General features: G+C 39.3%; 1 protein-coding gene across 10 annotated transcripts in view; it reads left to right on the forward strand.

Moving 5' to 3' along the window:
* Positions 1 to 16,617, forward strand: part of LOC140699564 (trafficking protein particle complex subunit 9-like) — a 217,174-nt gene that overhangs the window by 23,374 nt on the left and 177,183 nt on the right. The window lies entirely within an intron of this gene.

Genomic DNA, 16,617 nt, shown 5'->3' on the forward strand with positions numbered 1-16,617 from the left:
GGTCATTAGAAGACCATTCACAGGCTCGGAGGCCACCAGTGGGAGAGGGGCATCGGGGCTGCTTGGGGACCGCAGGGGCAGTGTGGATGCCGGATTTCCTTATGGGGAGGGCTTGTTAGCGGGGTCGCTCTAGCGACACCTTGTGGCTGGAAGTAAACAGATGGAGGCTGCCAGGTGGACTTACCTCTTCTCTCCTTCCCTGCCTTGTGTGTGATGATCTTAGCTCTGCCAACATATGGAAAAGAAGAGCTAAGTTCCAGAGTAGCCCAGGACTTTGCTGAGCTCGTTCAAGTGAGATTTGATAGGATTTAGTCTTGTGTTGAGATCTGTAGGTTAACTTAGCTAGAAACGTCCCGTCTTTTGGATTTCCATAGGGGTATTAATTCTTGATAAAGATTGCTTTCTTGGTGAGAGGAAATTTAATACAACTGATGTCTTTCTCAAAAAAAATCTTATCTTTTAAGAAATTTAATATTCAAAATAATAGGAATATTTTAAAATGATAAACTAAGGCTTTCGTGTAGTTTCTTTGGTTTCTGAGTTGATGTGTAGGTAGACCCTTTGCATTACATAATAGCACATCTTTGTCAGTATTTAAAGAGCTGTTAGTGAGCGCCCTAGACCCCACTTTTGAAAGCATCATTAAAGCTTGCTCTGAAATAGTGAAGTCATATAGGTCTTTTTTGCAGAAGCCAGATATTTGGTTTATAATCTGCAGCATAGCTCCCTTTATAAAATAATAATAGGTTCAAAATTAAGAAAGTGGAAAATAATTGATTTTTTTAAAAACTGAAACATAAACTTTCTTGTGCTAATGTTGCAACTGGAAATTTCGAAAAGAAAAATCCCACTGTAATATCATCTACGTGAAATACATATATGTCTGTCACGTTTGAATAGTAACTGCACAGTGGTTTTTGAAGTCAGGATCATTCCAGCTCAGATACTGGCAGTGATGGTTGCTGGTTTTCAATGGAAGAACCTAAATTTGCTTTCTTAGCTTTATTCTTTTCTTTTTCTTTTCTTTTCTTTTCTTTTCTTTTCTTTTCTTTTCTTTTCTTTCCTTTTCTCTCTCTCTTTTTTTTTTTTTTTTTTGGGTAGTGCGAGGGTTGAGTAGTGCTGTGCCAGCATGACTTGGGAGCAATTTGGGGGCAGATGTCGTGCAGCAGCAGTGAGATATTTCCATGCCTTTTACTTTCTGGACATCACCAGGGAACATGTGTGGTTTGTGCCTGCAGGATGCGATGCTGCAGGACTCCCTGGTCCATCAATGTTATGTCTTGGAGCTGCTCCGGTCAGTGAATGATTTTCTGTGGCTTGGAGCTAATGTGGTCTGATGCAGATGATCAGATGTGTAACTGAAGTACTTTTACTTGAAATAAGAGAAAAGCTAGCAAAAATGTCTCTAAAATACAGGATGAGGGAGGAGAATTGGCTGAGCTGCTTGCAGTGGGGAATATTCTCAGGTGACTCCCTCACTGTGTCTCCTGTCACTCTCCCCCACAGCCCTGCACGGCAGTCCTACTGAAGCAACCATGCACTTTCTCAGAAATGCGCTGAATTTCCTTGTGCCTCTGATTGTTCACTTTTTTTTTTTTTTGAAAGCACATCTTGCCCTTTGCTTAAATGCCGGCCTTGCTAGCCACCACTTACACTCATTCTTCTGGACCTCGTCCATATATAGCTGCTGAATGGATGAACAAAATGTAGTATCTCCATTTAGCGGAACATTATTCAGACATAAGAGTGAATAAAAAAGAAAAAATAAATAAAGGGGAATATGAAAAATCCATCTGCTCTGGGAAGTCCACCCTGACTGCTCAACCCGGCCTTTTCCCTTTGAAACCCCATCCCTTATACCCCTCTCTACTATTTTTGATAGTATTTACCACCTTCTAATAAAGTTTAACATTTTCAAAGGAAAGAGACATGCTGATACCACTTCAACATGGGAAAGCCTTGATAACAGCACGTTAATTGAAAGGAACCAGACACAAACGGCCGCATATTGTTGATTTCAGTGATCTGAAATGCCCAGAATAGGCTCATGCAGTGGCAGAGAGCAGATGATGGTTGCAAGGGGCTGGGTGGAGGAGGGTTGTGGAGTGACTGCTAGTGACAGGGGTGTTCTATTGGGGTGATGAAGTGTTCTGGAAATAGATGGTGGTGAGGGCTGCACAACCGTGAGTATGCAGAAGGCTACTGAGCGCTGTCTCTGGGAGTGCCTGTTGTTGGGGCGGCTTTATTTTGTTCTCATCCTGTAATGTGAAGGGTCATCTTGTGCTGAGATCATTCAACTCCTGTGAGTGGTAAGGCTAAGAGACTTTGCAGAGTCATGTTTCTTTTTTCCCCCTTGCTGAGTGTAGGCAAAAATGGTTTAAGCCTGAGAAAGTGCTCCATATGCAGAAATGTCTTTCAGTTTTGCCTGGTGTAAAAATCTTGAGAGCTTTTTAATCGTTTAGGACAGTCTGTAGGGAGAAACAGCCCGTGAAGCCTGGGTGAGACCTGGAAGAGCCGCTCTTCCCTCCCAGACACGGGTGGGGATTTCACCCCAGTTCAGGCAGTGAAGGGCCAAGACCCGTGAGTGAAGTTGACAGTCGTGAATATTTATGTGTATCCGCTGCTTCATCTTGGATATTAATTTCTAGCTGAGTCATTTTTGTGGCGGCAGACTCTTCCTACATCAGGAATTTATAGTATCTGCTCTTTGAGGTGAAGACCTGACAGACTTGATTATTTAACAGTCTATCTTGTATTGATATCTCAAATTCCTTTATCAATCGCAAAACAGCAGAAATACAGACGTCCTTTAATGCCGATGCGACCTGGAGCAGGTTTAGTTTCTGTGCCTCAGTGGCCTTATCTGCGGGTGGGGAAGTTTATAACAGTGCTTCCCTCAGAGGAGCTGGTGAGAGGAGACTGAGAAGCACAAATGGAAGACTTACACGAGATGCTCATGAATGACAAAATTTAGTGCTGTCAGCCTGGTGAGGCCTCAGGGACAGAGATGTCAGAACAGAGCAGCCCTAGCCGGAGTTCGATCCGCATTGGCAGGTTTTATGATCACTATCACCACTGTGGGTTATCAGGTAGTTTTAAGACTTGGTAATATGAATTCATGAATAATGTTAAAGACTAGACAACTCAGATCCGGTTTACATAGTTCTCAAGATTTCCTGTGATAAATGGATATTTTTTCCCCATCTTAAATCTGAGTGGATTCTCTAAAAAAATTCCGTAGTCCTCCATCTTTTCCCTTTAATTCTCCTTTTTAAAAAAAAAAAGTTTTTAAATGGAGTTACTGGGGACTGAACTGAGGGCCTCACGCGTGCTGAGCACATACTATCTCAACTGAGGTATACGCTCTCCCATAATTTTTTTAAACTTTACTTTCTTAGTATGCAGAGGTTAGAGGCCTCTAATTCTTTTTTTGGAGACTTGTCTATAAACCTGTAAATCTAAAATTAATGGACAAAATTTGGTTTATTAAAAAAATCATTAGAACTTTCTTCAATCCATTCAAAAGGAAATGCTTATTGAGTTAAAATGTTTCTCCTTTATGGTGATTTCTAATTTTTGGTCTCGCTTAACTTATTAAAAGTAATCCTCATCATCATAATGACCAAGCTTGCTGTGAGTGGACACCTACCAAAGGCTAAACTGTTTTTCTCATGTTTTACTTCAAAGCAGGTATTTGACGATAGGTATAAATGTCGCCTTTTTGTAGCTGAGGGATTGAGAGGTGGGCAGCTTGTCCCAAATCAAACGCAGCTGGCGGTGCCTAGCTCGGTGCTGGAACCCAGGCTGCACAGGATGCATTCTCAATTTCTCCTCTGATCAGCCTCCCGTTGAGTGGTTTCCAGAACACCTGTGAGTCCATAAATGACCGATTTTGGCGATCTCAGCCTGATGAGGCCTTCAGAGGAGAGACACCATTGAGAATGTGAGACAGAGTGGCATAAATTAAAATTGTACATTTTCACAAATGTTGCATTCTCAGGTAATGACTTAAATAGTTTATGTTTTCTTTATTTTAGTGCTATGTAAGCACTAAAAACAAAACATTAAAAATGATTATAGTGCAAAATAGGAGTGGGCTTTGAAAGTCCAATCATTGCTATTGATGTTGCTTGTTTTTCTCTAGTGGTGCTTTTTGACAGAATAATTTACAGTGACTGAATTTATTTTATGTATGTAGTCTTAGTATGGAGGAAAAGTTTGTCAGTGAATATTGAAAGTAAAATCTTTACTCTTTTCTTTACTGATGATAAATATGTATGTTGTTTCCATGGCTTAAGTATATTTCCTCATTTGTGAAATTTGAGTGATGCCGTTTACCGTGTCTGACTGTGAGAGGTAGATGCCTTGTATACAAAGCATTCAAGAGCTGCTTAGTAAAAATGTGCTGTCACAATGACAGATAGTTTAGAAGGATCAACTGTGAATACTAAAGAGGGTGGCTTGTTTCTGATGCATATTCAATATGGATATATATGAATATGGCTTAAAGTAACAAGGATTCAGTGTTTTGTGTGTGTGTGTGCGTGCAGTATGAAGTTTTAATGAAATCTGTATCATTCTATTGAGACAGGGACTAGTTAAATTGACTTAAGCAGACGACCTTGAAGATTATTTACACAGAATGTGTATTGTTACAACTCAGTGTACATGCTGCCGTGTAACTATACACTCAGACATTTAAATTCGTAGGAATCTGACCAGAAGCATTAAGTTTAGAAAAATCCACATTGATCATTTTCAGGGAATAAGCTTCTCTCTTTTGTGATTAAAGAAAATTTTGATTTATTTTTCTGCACTCTTAATAGGTTTTAAAATATCAAAACATTGATTTGACATGTCAGCTTTTTTAATAGAAAAAAGCTCATGCTGTTTTAATATGTAAATAAATGTTTTTGTATTTCAATACACTTCTATGACTTCCTGGCTCTTTGAGAAGTATTTTGCAAGATACTTAGATTACCTACTGTTGGAAAAAATACAGACATGACATTTATGAATATAGGGCTAGTACAGGTCTGTTGGTTTTTGCTACAGTGCAAGACATGAGGACTAGGAGAGCTTTGCTGCTGATGGCCAGGAGGATAGATCCCAGATCTCAGTCTCCCCTCCTGTAAAATGAAGTGGCTGGACTGGATTCTTTCCACTTCAAAGATGAGTTTCCATGAGCCTGTGTCTTTTGTATATATTCAGGAGTATTAGCAATATCTGATTAAGTACTGAATACCCCTCCCTTTCCTGAAGCGAAGTGCAGTATGTGCTACAAAAGCATTTAGTTATCTGATTCTTGTTTCTGATCCACAGACAATTTTTGTGTTGCATCTTTCCAGGCAACCTGGAAGGCCTTTTAAGCCATAGGTGGCGCTGTTGCACTTTCTTACAGTCTTAACTTTCCTGTTTGTAAAGGAAGTCTTAAACAACGTTATTTTTTTTTTATTCCTTTGCTTAGTGCTTCAGGGTAGCAAATTGTCCATTATGACTGACTACCTGGAAATATTATTCTGCTTATGACTTAGTTTAATTCTGTGATCTCGCTGTGAACATTTCAGACTTCCTGTGCAAACAGTGGCAACATCGGACTTTTCTTTTTCTTTTTTTACATTTTTTATTGATTCATAATCATTTTACAGTGTTGTGTCAAATTCCAGTGTTCAGCACAATTTTTCAGTCATTCATGGACATATACACACTCATTGTCACATTTTTTTCTCTGTGATTTATCATAACATTTTGTGTATATTTCCCTGTGCTATACAGTGTAATCTTGTTTATCTATTCTACAACTTTGAAATACCAGTCTATCCCTTCCCACCCTCTACCCCCTCCCCGGTAACCACAAGTCTGTATTCTCTGTCCATGAGTCTATTTCTGTCCTGTATTTATGCTTTGTTTTTGTTTGTTTGTTTGTTTTGGTTTTTTAGATTCCACACAATAGCGATCTCATATGGTATTTTTCTTTCTCTTTCTGGCTTACTTCACTTAGAATGACATTCTCAAAGAGCATCTATGTTGCTGCAAATGGTGTTATGTTGTCGGTTTTTATGGCTGAGTAGTATTCCATTGTATAAACATACCACATCTTCTTTATCCAGTCACCTGTTGATGGACATTTAGGCTGTTTCCATGTTTTGGCTATTGTAAATAGTGCTGCTATGAGCATTGGAGTGCAGGTGTCATCCTGAAGTAGATTTCCTTCTGGATTCAAGCCCAAGAGTGGGATTCCTGGGCCATATGGTAAGTCTATTCCTAGTCTTTTGAGGAATCTCCACATTGTTTCCACAGTGGCTGCACCAAACTGCATTCCCACCAGCAGTGCAGGAGGGTTCCCCTTTCTCCACTGCCTCTCCAGCATTTGTCATTTGTGGATTTTTGAATGACGGCCATTCTGCCTGGTGTGAGGTGATACCTCATTGTAGTTTTGATTTGCATTTCTCTGATAATTAGTGATATTGAGCATTTTTTCATGTGCTTTTTGATCATTTGTATGTCTTCCTTGGAGAATTGCTTGTTTAGGTCTTCTGCCCATTTTTGGATTGGGTTGTTTATTTTTTTCTTATTGAGATGTATGAGCTGCTTATATATTCTGGAGATCAAGCCTTTGTCGGTTACATTTGCAAAAATTTTCTCCCATTCCATAGGTTTTCTTCTTCCTTTACTTCTGGTTTCCTTTGCTCTGCAGAAGCTTGTAAGTTTCATTAGGTCCCATTTGTTTATTCTTGCTTTTATTTCTTCTAGGAGAAAATTTTTGAAATGTATGTCAGATAATGTTTTGCCTATGTATTCCTCTAGGAGGTTCATTGTATCTTTTCTTATGTTAAAGTCTTTAATCCATTTTGAGTTGATTTTTGTATATGGTGTAAGGGAGTGTTCTAGCTTCATTGTTTTACATGCTGCTGTCCAGGTTTCCCAACACCATTTGCTGAAGAGACTGTCTTTATTCCATTGTATATTCTTGCCTCCTTTGTGGAGATGTGTTGATCAAAAGTTTGTGGGTTCATTTCTGGGCTCTCTATTCTGTTCCATTGGTCTATATGTCTGTTTTGGTACCAATACCATGCTGTCTTGATGACTGTAGCTCTATAGTATTGTCTGAAGTCTGGGAGAGTTATTCCTTCAGCCTCTTTCTTTCTCTTCAGTAATTCTTTGGCAATTCTAGGTCTTTGATGGTTCCATATAAATTTTATTATGATTTGTTCTAGTTCTGTGAAATATGTCCTGGGTAATTGGATAGGGATTGCATTAAATCTGTAGATTGCCTTGGGCCGTGTGACCATTTTAACAATATTGATTCTTCCAATCCAGGAGCATGGAATATCTTTCCATTTTTTAAATTCTTCTTTAATTTCCTTCATCAGTGGTTTATAGTTTTCTGTGTATAATTCTTTCACCTCCTTGGTTAGATTTATTCCCAGATATTTTATTACTTTGGGTGCTATTTTAAAGGGGAGTGTTTCTTTACTTTCTTTTTCAGTTGATTTATCGTTAGTGTAAAGAAATGCAACTGATTTTTGAACGTTAATTGTGTAACCTGCTACCTTGCTGAATTCTTCAATCAGCTCTAGAAACTTTTGTGTGGACCTTTTAGGGTTTTCTATATATAGTAACATGTCATCAGCATATAGTGACACTTTTAACTCTTCTTTTCCAATTTGGATCCCTTTTATTTCTTTCTCTTGCCTGACTGCTGTGGCTAGGACTTCCAGGACTATTTTGAATAGGAGTGGTGATAGTGGGCATCCTTGTCTTGTCCAGATTTTAGTGGGAAGCTTTTGAGATTTTCACCGTTGAGTACTATGCTGGCTGTAGGTTTGTCATATATAGCTTTTATTATGTTGAGATATGTTCCCTCTATACCCACTTTGGCGAGAGTTTTTATCATAAATGGATGTTGAATTTTATAAAATGCTTTTTCTGCATCGATTGAGATGATCATGTGGTTTTTGTCCTTTCTCTTGTTGATGTGATGTATTACATTGATTGATTTGTGTATGTTGAACCAGCCTTGTGTCCCTGCGATGAACCTCACTTGGTCATGATGTATAATCTTTTTTATGTGTAGTTGAAGTCTATTTGCTAAAATTTTGGTGAGGATTTTGGCGTTTATGTTCGTCAGTGGTATTGGCCTATAATTCTCTTTTTTTTTGTAGTGTCTTTGCCTGGTTTTGGTATCAGGGTGATGGTGGCTTCATAGAATGAGTTTGGGAGAATTCCCTCCTTTTCAATCATCTGGAAGAGTTTGAGAAGGGCTGGTGTGAGTTCTTCTTTTATGTTTGGTAGAATTCCCTGGTGAAGCCATCCGGTCCTGGACTTTTATTTGTAGGGAGGTTTTTAATTGCTATTTCTATTTCCTTTCTAGTGATCAGATTGTTCAAGTGTTCAGTTTCTTCCTGATTCAGTTTTGGTGGACAGTATGTTTCCAGAAATTTGTCCATCTCCTCTAGGTTATCCAGTTTGGTTCCATATACTTTTTCATAATATTTTCATATGATATTCTATATTTCTATTTTGTTTGTTGTAATTTCTCCATTTTCCTTTCTTATTTTGCTAATTTGTGCTCTCTCTTTTTTCTTCTTTGTGAGTTTAGCCAGAGGTTTGTGGACTTTATTTACTTTTCCAAAAAAAACAGCTTTTGATTCTGTTGATTTTTCCTATGGTCTTGTTAATCTCTATTGTATTTAATTCCTCTCTGATCTTTATTATTTCCTTCCTTCTGCTGCTTTTTGGGGCTTTTCGTTCTTTTTCTAATTCATTCAGGTGTTGGGTTAACTTGTTTATTTGAGATTGTTCTTTTTTGAGGAAGGCCTGTATTGCTATAAGCTTCCCTCTTAGCACTGCCTTTGCTGTCCCATAGGTTTTGAGTGGTTGTGCTTTCATTATCATTTTTCTCAAGGTATTTTTTAATTTCAGCTTTGATTTCCTCATTGATCCATTGTTTTTTCAATAACATATTGTTTAATGTCCATGCTATTCTTTTTTTCTCTTTTGTTTCTCTGTTGTTGTTTTCCAGTTTCATGGCATTGTGGTCAGTAAAGATGCTTGAGATAATTTCTAACTTCTTAATATTGTTGAGGTTTCTTTTGTGCCCAAGTACATGATTGATCCTGGAAAATGTTCCATGTGCACTTGAAAAGAATGTATATTCTATTTTTGGGGGGTGTAAAGCTCTGAAAATATCCACCAAATCTAGTTTTTCTATTGTAGTATTTAATTTCTCTGTTGCCTTGTTTATTTTCTGTCTGGAAGATCTGTCTAGTGATGTTAATGCAGTGTTAAAATCTCCAACTATGATTGTATCCCCATCAATATCCCCCTTTATCTCTGTTAGTAATTCTTGTATGTACTTAGGTGCTCCTATATTGGGTGCATATATATTAACGAGTGTAATGTCTTCATCTTGTATCACTCCTTTAATCATTATAAAATGTCCCTCTTTATCTTTCTTTATGGCCTTTGTTTTAAAGTCTATTTTGTCTGAAATCAGTACTGCAACACCTGCTTTTTTGGCTTTTCCATTTGCATGGAATATCCTTTTCCATCCTTTCACTCTCAATCTATATGTGTCCTCCCTAAAGTGGGTCTCTTGTATGCAGCATATTGAAGGTTCTTGCTTTATTATCCACTCTGCCACTCTATGTCTTTTGACTGGAGCATTTAGTCCATTAACATTTACAGTAATTAATGATAGATGTGTGTTTATTGCCATTTTGAACTTATCTTTGCAGTTGAATTGATATATCCTCTTTGTTCCTTTCTTCTTCCTTTTGTGGTTTGGTAATTTTCCTTTCTATTATCATGGATTTTATTTAATTTTTGTGACTCCCTTGTAAATTTTTGACTTGTGATTACCCTTTTTTGTAAATCTATTAACCTATACCCGTTTTTATTAAACTGATAATAACATGATCTCAAACCCATCCTTCTGTTAAAAAAATTTAAAAAAGAAAGAAAAAAAGATTCTATATTTCCCTGCCTCCCTCTCCCACTCTCAGTGATTTGTATGTCTTCTTTTATAATTTCGTGTTTTCTTTATTTGTAATTCATGGGTTATCACCTTTCCAGCTGTACGTTTCTCATTTCTGTAGCATCCTGCTGCTTTTCAATTTAGAATAGCCATTTCAATATTTCTTTTAGCATGGGTTTAGTGTTGCTAAACTCCTGCAGCTTTTTTTTTTTTTTGTCTGTGAAACTCTTTATTTCTCCTTCTATCCTAAAGGGTGGCCTTGCTGGATAAAGTATCATAGGCTGCATCTTTTTTTCATTCAGGGCTTTGAATATATCTTGCCACTCCCTTCTGGCCTGTAGTGTTTGTGTAGAGAAATCAGCTGAGAGCCTTATGGGGGTTCCCTTGTAATTCACTCTTTGCTTTGCTCTTGCTGCCTTTATAATCATTTCTTTATCCTTGACTCTGGCCATCTTGATTATGATATGTCTTGGTGTGGGTCTATTTGGGTTCTTCCTGTTTGGGACCCTCTGAGCTTCCTGTACTTGTATATCTGATTCCTTCTTTAAGTTTGGGAAGTTTTCAGTAATGATTTCTTCAAAAACCTTTTCAATCCCCTTTGATCCTTCTTCCCCTTCTGGGACCCCTATTATGCGAAGATTGGGATGCTTTATATTATCCCATAGGTCCCTTATGCTATTATCATTATTTTTTATTTGCTTATCTTGTAGTTCTTCTGAATGGGTGCTTTCTGTTGCCCTGTCTTCTAGATCACTAATTCGTTCCTCTGCATTAACTAGTCAGCTTTGCACAGCTGTTAGATCATTCCTCATCTCTGTCAATGAGTTTTCCCATTTTGCTTGGCTCTTCTTTATAGCTTCAATTTCATTTTTGACATATTTTATTTCTCTAAGCACTATCTCTTTTAATTCCTTCAGCAATTTGACCACTCCTTTTTTGAAATTTTGATCTAGTTGGCTATTGAAGTCTATTTCATTGAGCTTTCTTTCAGGGGATTCCTCTTGTTCTTTTAATTGGGAAAGTTTTCTCTGCTTCTTCATCTTGCTCATACCTCTCTGGCATTGTGGTTTATGGAGCATCAATTCTCTATTTTGGATCTTAAGAATTTTATCTATCTAATGCCTATTTAGGAATAGAACTTAGAAAAAAAAGAAAAAAAAAGAAAAAAGAAAATAAAGAGAAAAAAGAGAAAAAAATAAGAGAGAGAGAGAAAGATTTTTAAAAGAAGGGAGAAAGAGGGCTTGAAAACATTGTATAATGAATAATAGAAGAGCGGGTTGAAGTAGAGTATTAATCGGGTGGAGACGTCCTTTTAAAACCTTTAAAAAATAAAAAAGGGGGGTGGGGAGATGAATATATGTGTTTGAAGCCTGTGTCTAATCAATAACAGGACATCAAAATCCAAGAGAAATAGAAATGAATTAAGAAGTAAAAATTAAGAGAGTAATTCAAAATAGAACAGGTAAAAACAGATTAAAAACAAAACAAAACAAAAACCAAAACCAAAAAACAAAAAACAAAACAAAACAAACAAACAAAAAGGGTTGTTGTCGTTGTTCTCCTGGAGTCTGTGTGCTTTTAATGTGAAGTCCTTCTGTCTTCGTCCTGTTTTGGAAGCTCAGCTTGTTTTCATATTTCATAGGCCCTCCGTTGGCGCCCTCTTCTGTGCTGCTCCCAGCACTTGTCGGCAAGCAGATCGCGCCTCCTCCTAACACGGGGTCAGATGCAGCTCTCTTTTGCTGCGGGCGGGCGGGTAACTGCCCCTCTGGATGCCGCAGTCAGATGTTGCAGACTGGACAGGCATGATGGCGGGTCGTGCCCCCTCCCAGCACCTCGGTCAGGGGTTGTGTTCCTGCCCGACAGGCGGGGGGCCGCTCTCCCCCTGCCTGCGCCGCCGGTAGCTCCGCTGCTCTGTGCGGCTGCGTGCTCTGCGCCGGCGCTCCGCCCTGGCTGGCGCTCCGAACATCGGACTTCTCTTGCAGTGTTAGAAACCAGTGAGCCGGGATTTTATAAAAGAGCTAGAAGAGGCCTCTGGAGCACCTTAAAGCTGAAAAGTGTACTGAGTTCCCTAAGTATTATCCCCACCGCTGTGTGTCAATGGGTGGTAGGAGATTTGGTACATATACGAAGGGGTGTAGTGTTTTGACTTGGGTTTGCGTGCACGCGCTGCCACTGAGCTAAGTGATCCTGAGTCAGTTCGTTCGGAGTTTTTCCCTCGTCTGTGAGATGGGGACACTCATTTCTGCTTTGTAGAATTGTGAGAATAAGAAATTATGTAAAGTGTTTAGCACAGTGTGTATGTCAAGAGGGCTCATAAACTTAACTGCTGTTTGGTGTGAAGCCATCATTTGAGAGTCTTTGGCAATTACTGAGAAACAGGAAAATAAGGAAAGCTGGTTTTATGATGAAAGATATTTGAGGAAGTTCCATAGTCCCTAAACACATAATTTAGCATCAGCAGAGTCAGGACCGTTACACAGTCGCCCTGAACCAATGTTAAGCCACAGAATTTTTTGTTACTTCATATATGTTGGGGCTTAAGGGGACCCAATACTTATACACATGTTGTGTCCAGCAGCCAACTGAGAGATGACAAAGAAGAACAGGCAGGCGATAAATGTCTCCTTTATTACTGATGAAGCTACGTTCTCCATGAAACTCAGGGCTGTGGGAGAGTGAGTGTCATGACACTATGTCCCAGAATTAGAGACTCACGCAGTCCCAGGTAACTCTGGGCCACAGCGAGCATTCCCTTGAGAGGATCTGGCCCATAATGCACAGGAGTGTCTTGCCATGGAGCTGAGCATCCCAGCTGCTTCCTAATGGTGGCCAACACTGGAGGGAAAGGAAAGGTTTCATATGCCCTGCTTGTCTCCCCGGACTCACACCTCAATCTGTTAGTGTGAGGAGGGATAGCCGTGGGCCAGTGGTCAGGGGTGTGAAGGGAGAAGCAGTCTCCCATGGACCAGAGGAGTGGGGAGGAGGGATCCCCTCCCTCAGTTTAAACAGGTGGTGGCTTGAAAGAGAAGGGTGCTCCTCAAGAGTTTATAAGAGGGGAAATAAGGATTTCCTTTGGGACTCAGACTAGCCATGAAACACAGAAGATGATTAGATGGGAGACTTGTAAATCACTTTCTTATTAAATTGACATTTGTTGGGCACCAAAAATATGCTACATTCTTTTCTGAGAGTTTTACAGAAATGAATCCTTCAATCTTCACAACAAGTGAGTAAGAAAGATTTGATTGTTATCCCAGGTTTAAGTGTGGAAATTGAGGCACACAGAGGGTAAGTAATTTGGCCAAGGTAACAGAGCTAGTAAGTGGCAGAGCTGGGGTTTAAACCCTGGCTATCTGGTTTCCAGGCTCCCAGGGATGAGCTTTGGGAGTTTAGAGGTATCTGCATCCCTGGATCTCTGTACCTCTGCATCAGTTAGACCAGAAAGGACAGGGAAAGGGGAGTTATACAGGGGCTCACAGTCGTGTCTCAGCCACTGCCCATGAACTGTGCCCCGTGATTGGCGTTAATTGTTTTCCAGGCAGTAGATCTGTTCTTATAACAGAAATTTAGTCCATTGAGTTAATCTAGAAACTCTTCCTGCTCTGCTTCTGTCCAAGCTTGCCATGTGACTGCCTGCCCGAGATTGGGCCATGGAGGAGAATCTGTACTCATGGTTGAACTCTGATATTTCAATCTCTTTTGTAGTTTCACATCTCCTGTTACATTAATAAATTGAATTTCTGGTTTTCTTGCATCAGTGTGTCATAAGTTTGGTTAATGTGAAACCAGTCCATGGGAGCCCAGGGGTGCTGACGGTATAATTTCTGAGCATGTGGCATTTCTACCCGTGCAGATATGGCTGGATGATGTCCACCTTCCTCACTGATTTCTCCCAGCAGCAGGGTCCTCTCCCACCCCTGGATGTGAGGATGGGATCTCTCTGAGTAGGTCAGTCAGAGGCCGAGTCCACCAATCAGATGAAGTACCTGGAAGTGGGTTTAATAGAAGAAAAGGGCTTCCAGGTAGTCCGATGGGCTGTTCAAGTCCGTATGGTGAAAAGCTGTCCACTGTCTGTGGTTGAGCTGCTTCTTTGCTGTTTAAAACTCTGTATTACATGAAGGGATTTTAAAATGCAGAAAGGTGTGATTTCAGGTGGTACATCCGCACCGGTGACTAGTGCTGGATGACCGCCTTTGTGAGGAATAGACGGAGTCTTACAAACTTCATAAAACAGCTTTAAAAGCTCTGCATATGGGGTGCACTTCGTATGGGATCCAGTTCATGACTGGTCGCGCTGAGAGGGCACGTAAATGATGATGGCAGAAAGGACACGGAGGCATCAAAAAGGTCTCAGTCATGTTCCGTGTTTAGAGGATGGAGCACAGTGTAATATATTTGAGCTGGTTTTTCACTGAACACTTTAGAGTATTTTCTAGGACTCCCCAATCCCCCAAGGTTCCATGCAGCTGGGTGTCCCCTCAGTGCAGCTCTGTCAGCGCTTTCCCTGGGCTGATGCGGTGTCACGGGGAGCAGGACGGTAAGCGTCCCCGGCTCCTCCGAGCTCCGTCTCCTCATCCGCAGAGCCGGGTTTCTCATGCGTGTCTACTTAGTAGGGTTGCTGAGAATCACACGTGATGGTTGTCAGGTGTGATTTGTGGTTGTCTCTGTGATTGGCGTATAGTCAATATTTGATAGAAACACTTGTTTTTTATTATAATTGTGGCTCCTAGATTGCAGTGGTTTTTAGTCTGCATTTATTTTTTTATATGAATTTATTCTTATTTTTAAATAAACACTTGTATTTATATATTTTCATGAAGGTACTGGGGATTGAAGCCAGGAACATGTGCATGCTCAACAGGTGCTCTACAGCGGAGTAATACCCACCCTCCTTGTCTGCACTTTAAAATAAATATTTCAATACACAAAATATTTCTTAAACACTATCATGGGTCCTATTTTCTGCATAGACAATTGAATACATATGCCATCTCAATACGAATAAATGTCGTAGGGACATACCTTTCTAAATCTTTTAACGTGTTTTAAAACGGTCATAGCTAGTGAAAAACACGAGTCTTGGATCCACTACTTCTTAGGGTCTGCTTTGCCATCATGGGGAATTACATTCTACAGAGAAGGCTAATTGGATCTCATTGATATTTGGATGATTTTGCAATGTTCAAGGCTTTCAAAAGCTGACCGTTTTGTATTTTAAACTAACTACAAAGTTATCTTCTAGAAGTTGTAAGTCCTTAGCTTGTGAAGTGCCCAGTAATTCAGTTTGTATATGTCTGTGTCTCTGTGAACGCGTATGTGTGTGATTTCAGGAATGTAGCAATAAGTTCCATATAGCCTTCTGAAACATTTCTCCTCCAGTTCAAGGTGTAAGTATATATTTACACAAATAAATTTTGTGATTTGGCATATTGGTGGGAATAAGAGGTTCTCATAATTGTTTCAGAAGGGTTGGGGAGCATGAGCTTAGAAAATGAGAGGAGATAGAGGCAGGGAGGTTCTTTAAACTTTGTGCAAGATGAGAAACAGTAGCTTTTCTTTTTTCTTCTAAAGCAAACTGGCACTGAATTGTAAAATACTAATACTCAGAATTGCTTTTCTGATCAGAGACAAGTTCCTCAGATTTTTCAAGGCAACATGAATGATGAAATGTGTTTTAGCAGTTATCTTTAAAAGTAGCTTTATTTTTCAAGTAAAAGGCTATAGCCTGTTCTTTTTTTCCAGCTGTACAAGAATTTCTCATTGATCCAGGTACGTGATCAATGTGTTTAGTTTCTCTGGGTTATTTTTTTTTTAAGTGCTTGATTCATTCTGGTGTGAATGAATGTTTAAAATTTCTGGATTTTGATCTTTAAAACTTGCTGATTTATCAGAACTGCTAAAAACCTGATGTTTGTTCCTTGTTTGGTGGGGCAACCTATTGATTTATGTTGTCTGTTATAGAGGGAAATTCTTCCTCTAGCCTGTAGATAATTAAGTGAATGGTTTGCAGTGTGCCTTAAAAATCATTTGAATGCATTGAGCATGTTTGTCCAGTGAATTTTGGATTGAGTCATAATAATGACTTTGCTTTGATTCTGTGGCTTTTGTCCTCTCCACAAGAATTCGAATTCTCTGTTGAATTTTGTATTCGTGTTCTTAACAGGGGAAGGAATTTTGCATATTTTACAGAGGTGGGTTTTCCTATCCCCTCTGAATTCCTTCTGTAATTGATACAGCGAAAATCTGTTATTGCAGTGCTTAATTATTTCATAAAAAATGTTTTGGCTTAATCAGAAACAATGACAAAGAATGATAAGAAAAAATATGAAAACCTTCCTTCCTTTGAAGAATAGAAATGAGGTGTTCAGGCTCACGCGTGCTTTGTACCTGACACACTTACTCTCATGTCATTGTGTATCATGATTCGGAGATGGAGTTGCTTCAGGTTTATAGATTTTTGTTGTAACATTTGTGTTGAATTCATTCTCTAGGCATGATGATTCCTGTTGCCTTTGTGGAAAGTGTAGATGAAGGGAAACAAATGCTTTGTTTTGTTTTCAGGAGGCCTGAGATGTTGATGAGAAAAGAGTAGAGGGTGGGCTGAGGAAAATAGTGACAGACCCTCACCTCCAGGCTGA

This window comes from Vicugna pacos, chromosome 11 (genome assembly GCF_048564905.1).
Source record: "Vicugna pacos chromosome 11, VicPac4, whole genome shotgun sequence".
Lineage (NCBI taxonomy): Eukaryota > Metazoa > Chordata > Mammalia > Artiodactyla > Camelidae > Vicugna > Vicugna pacos.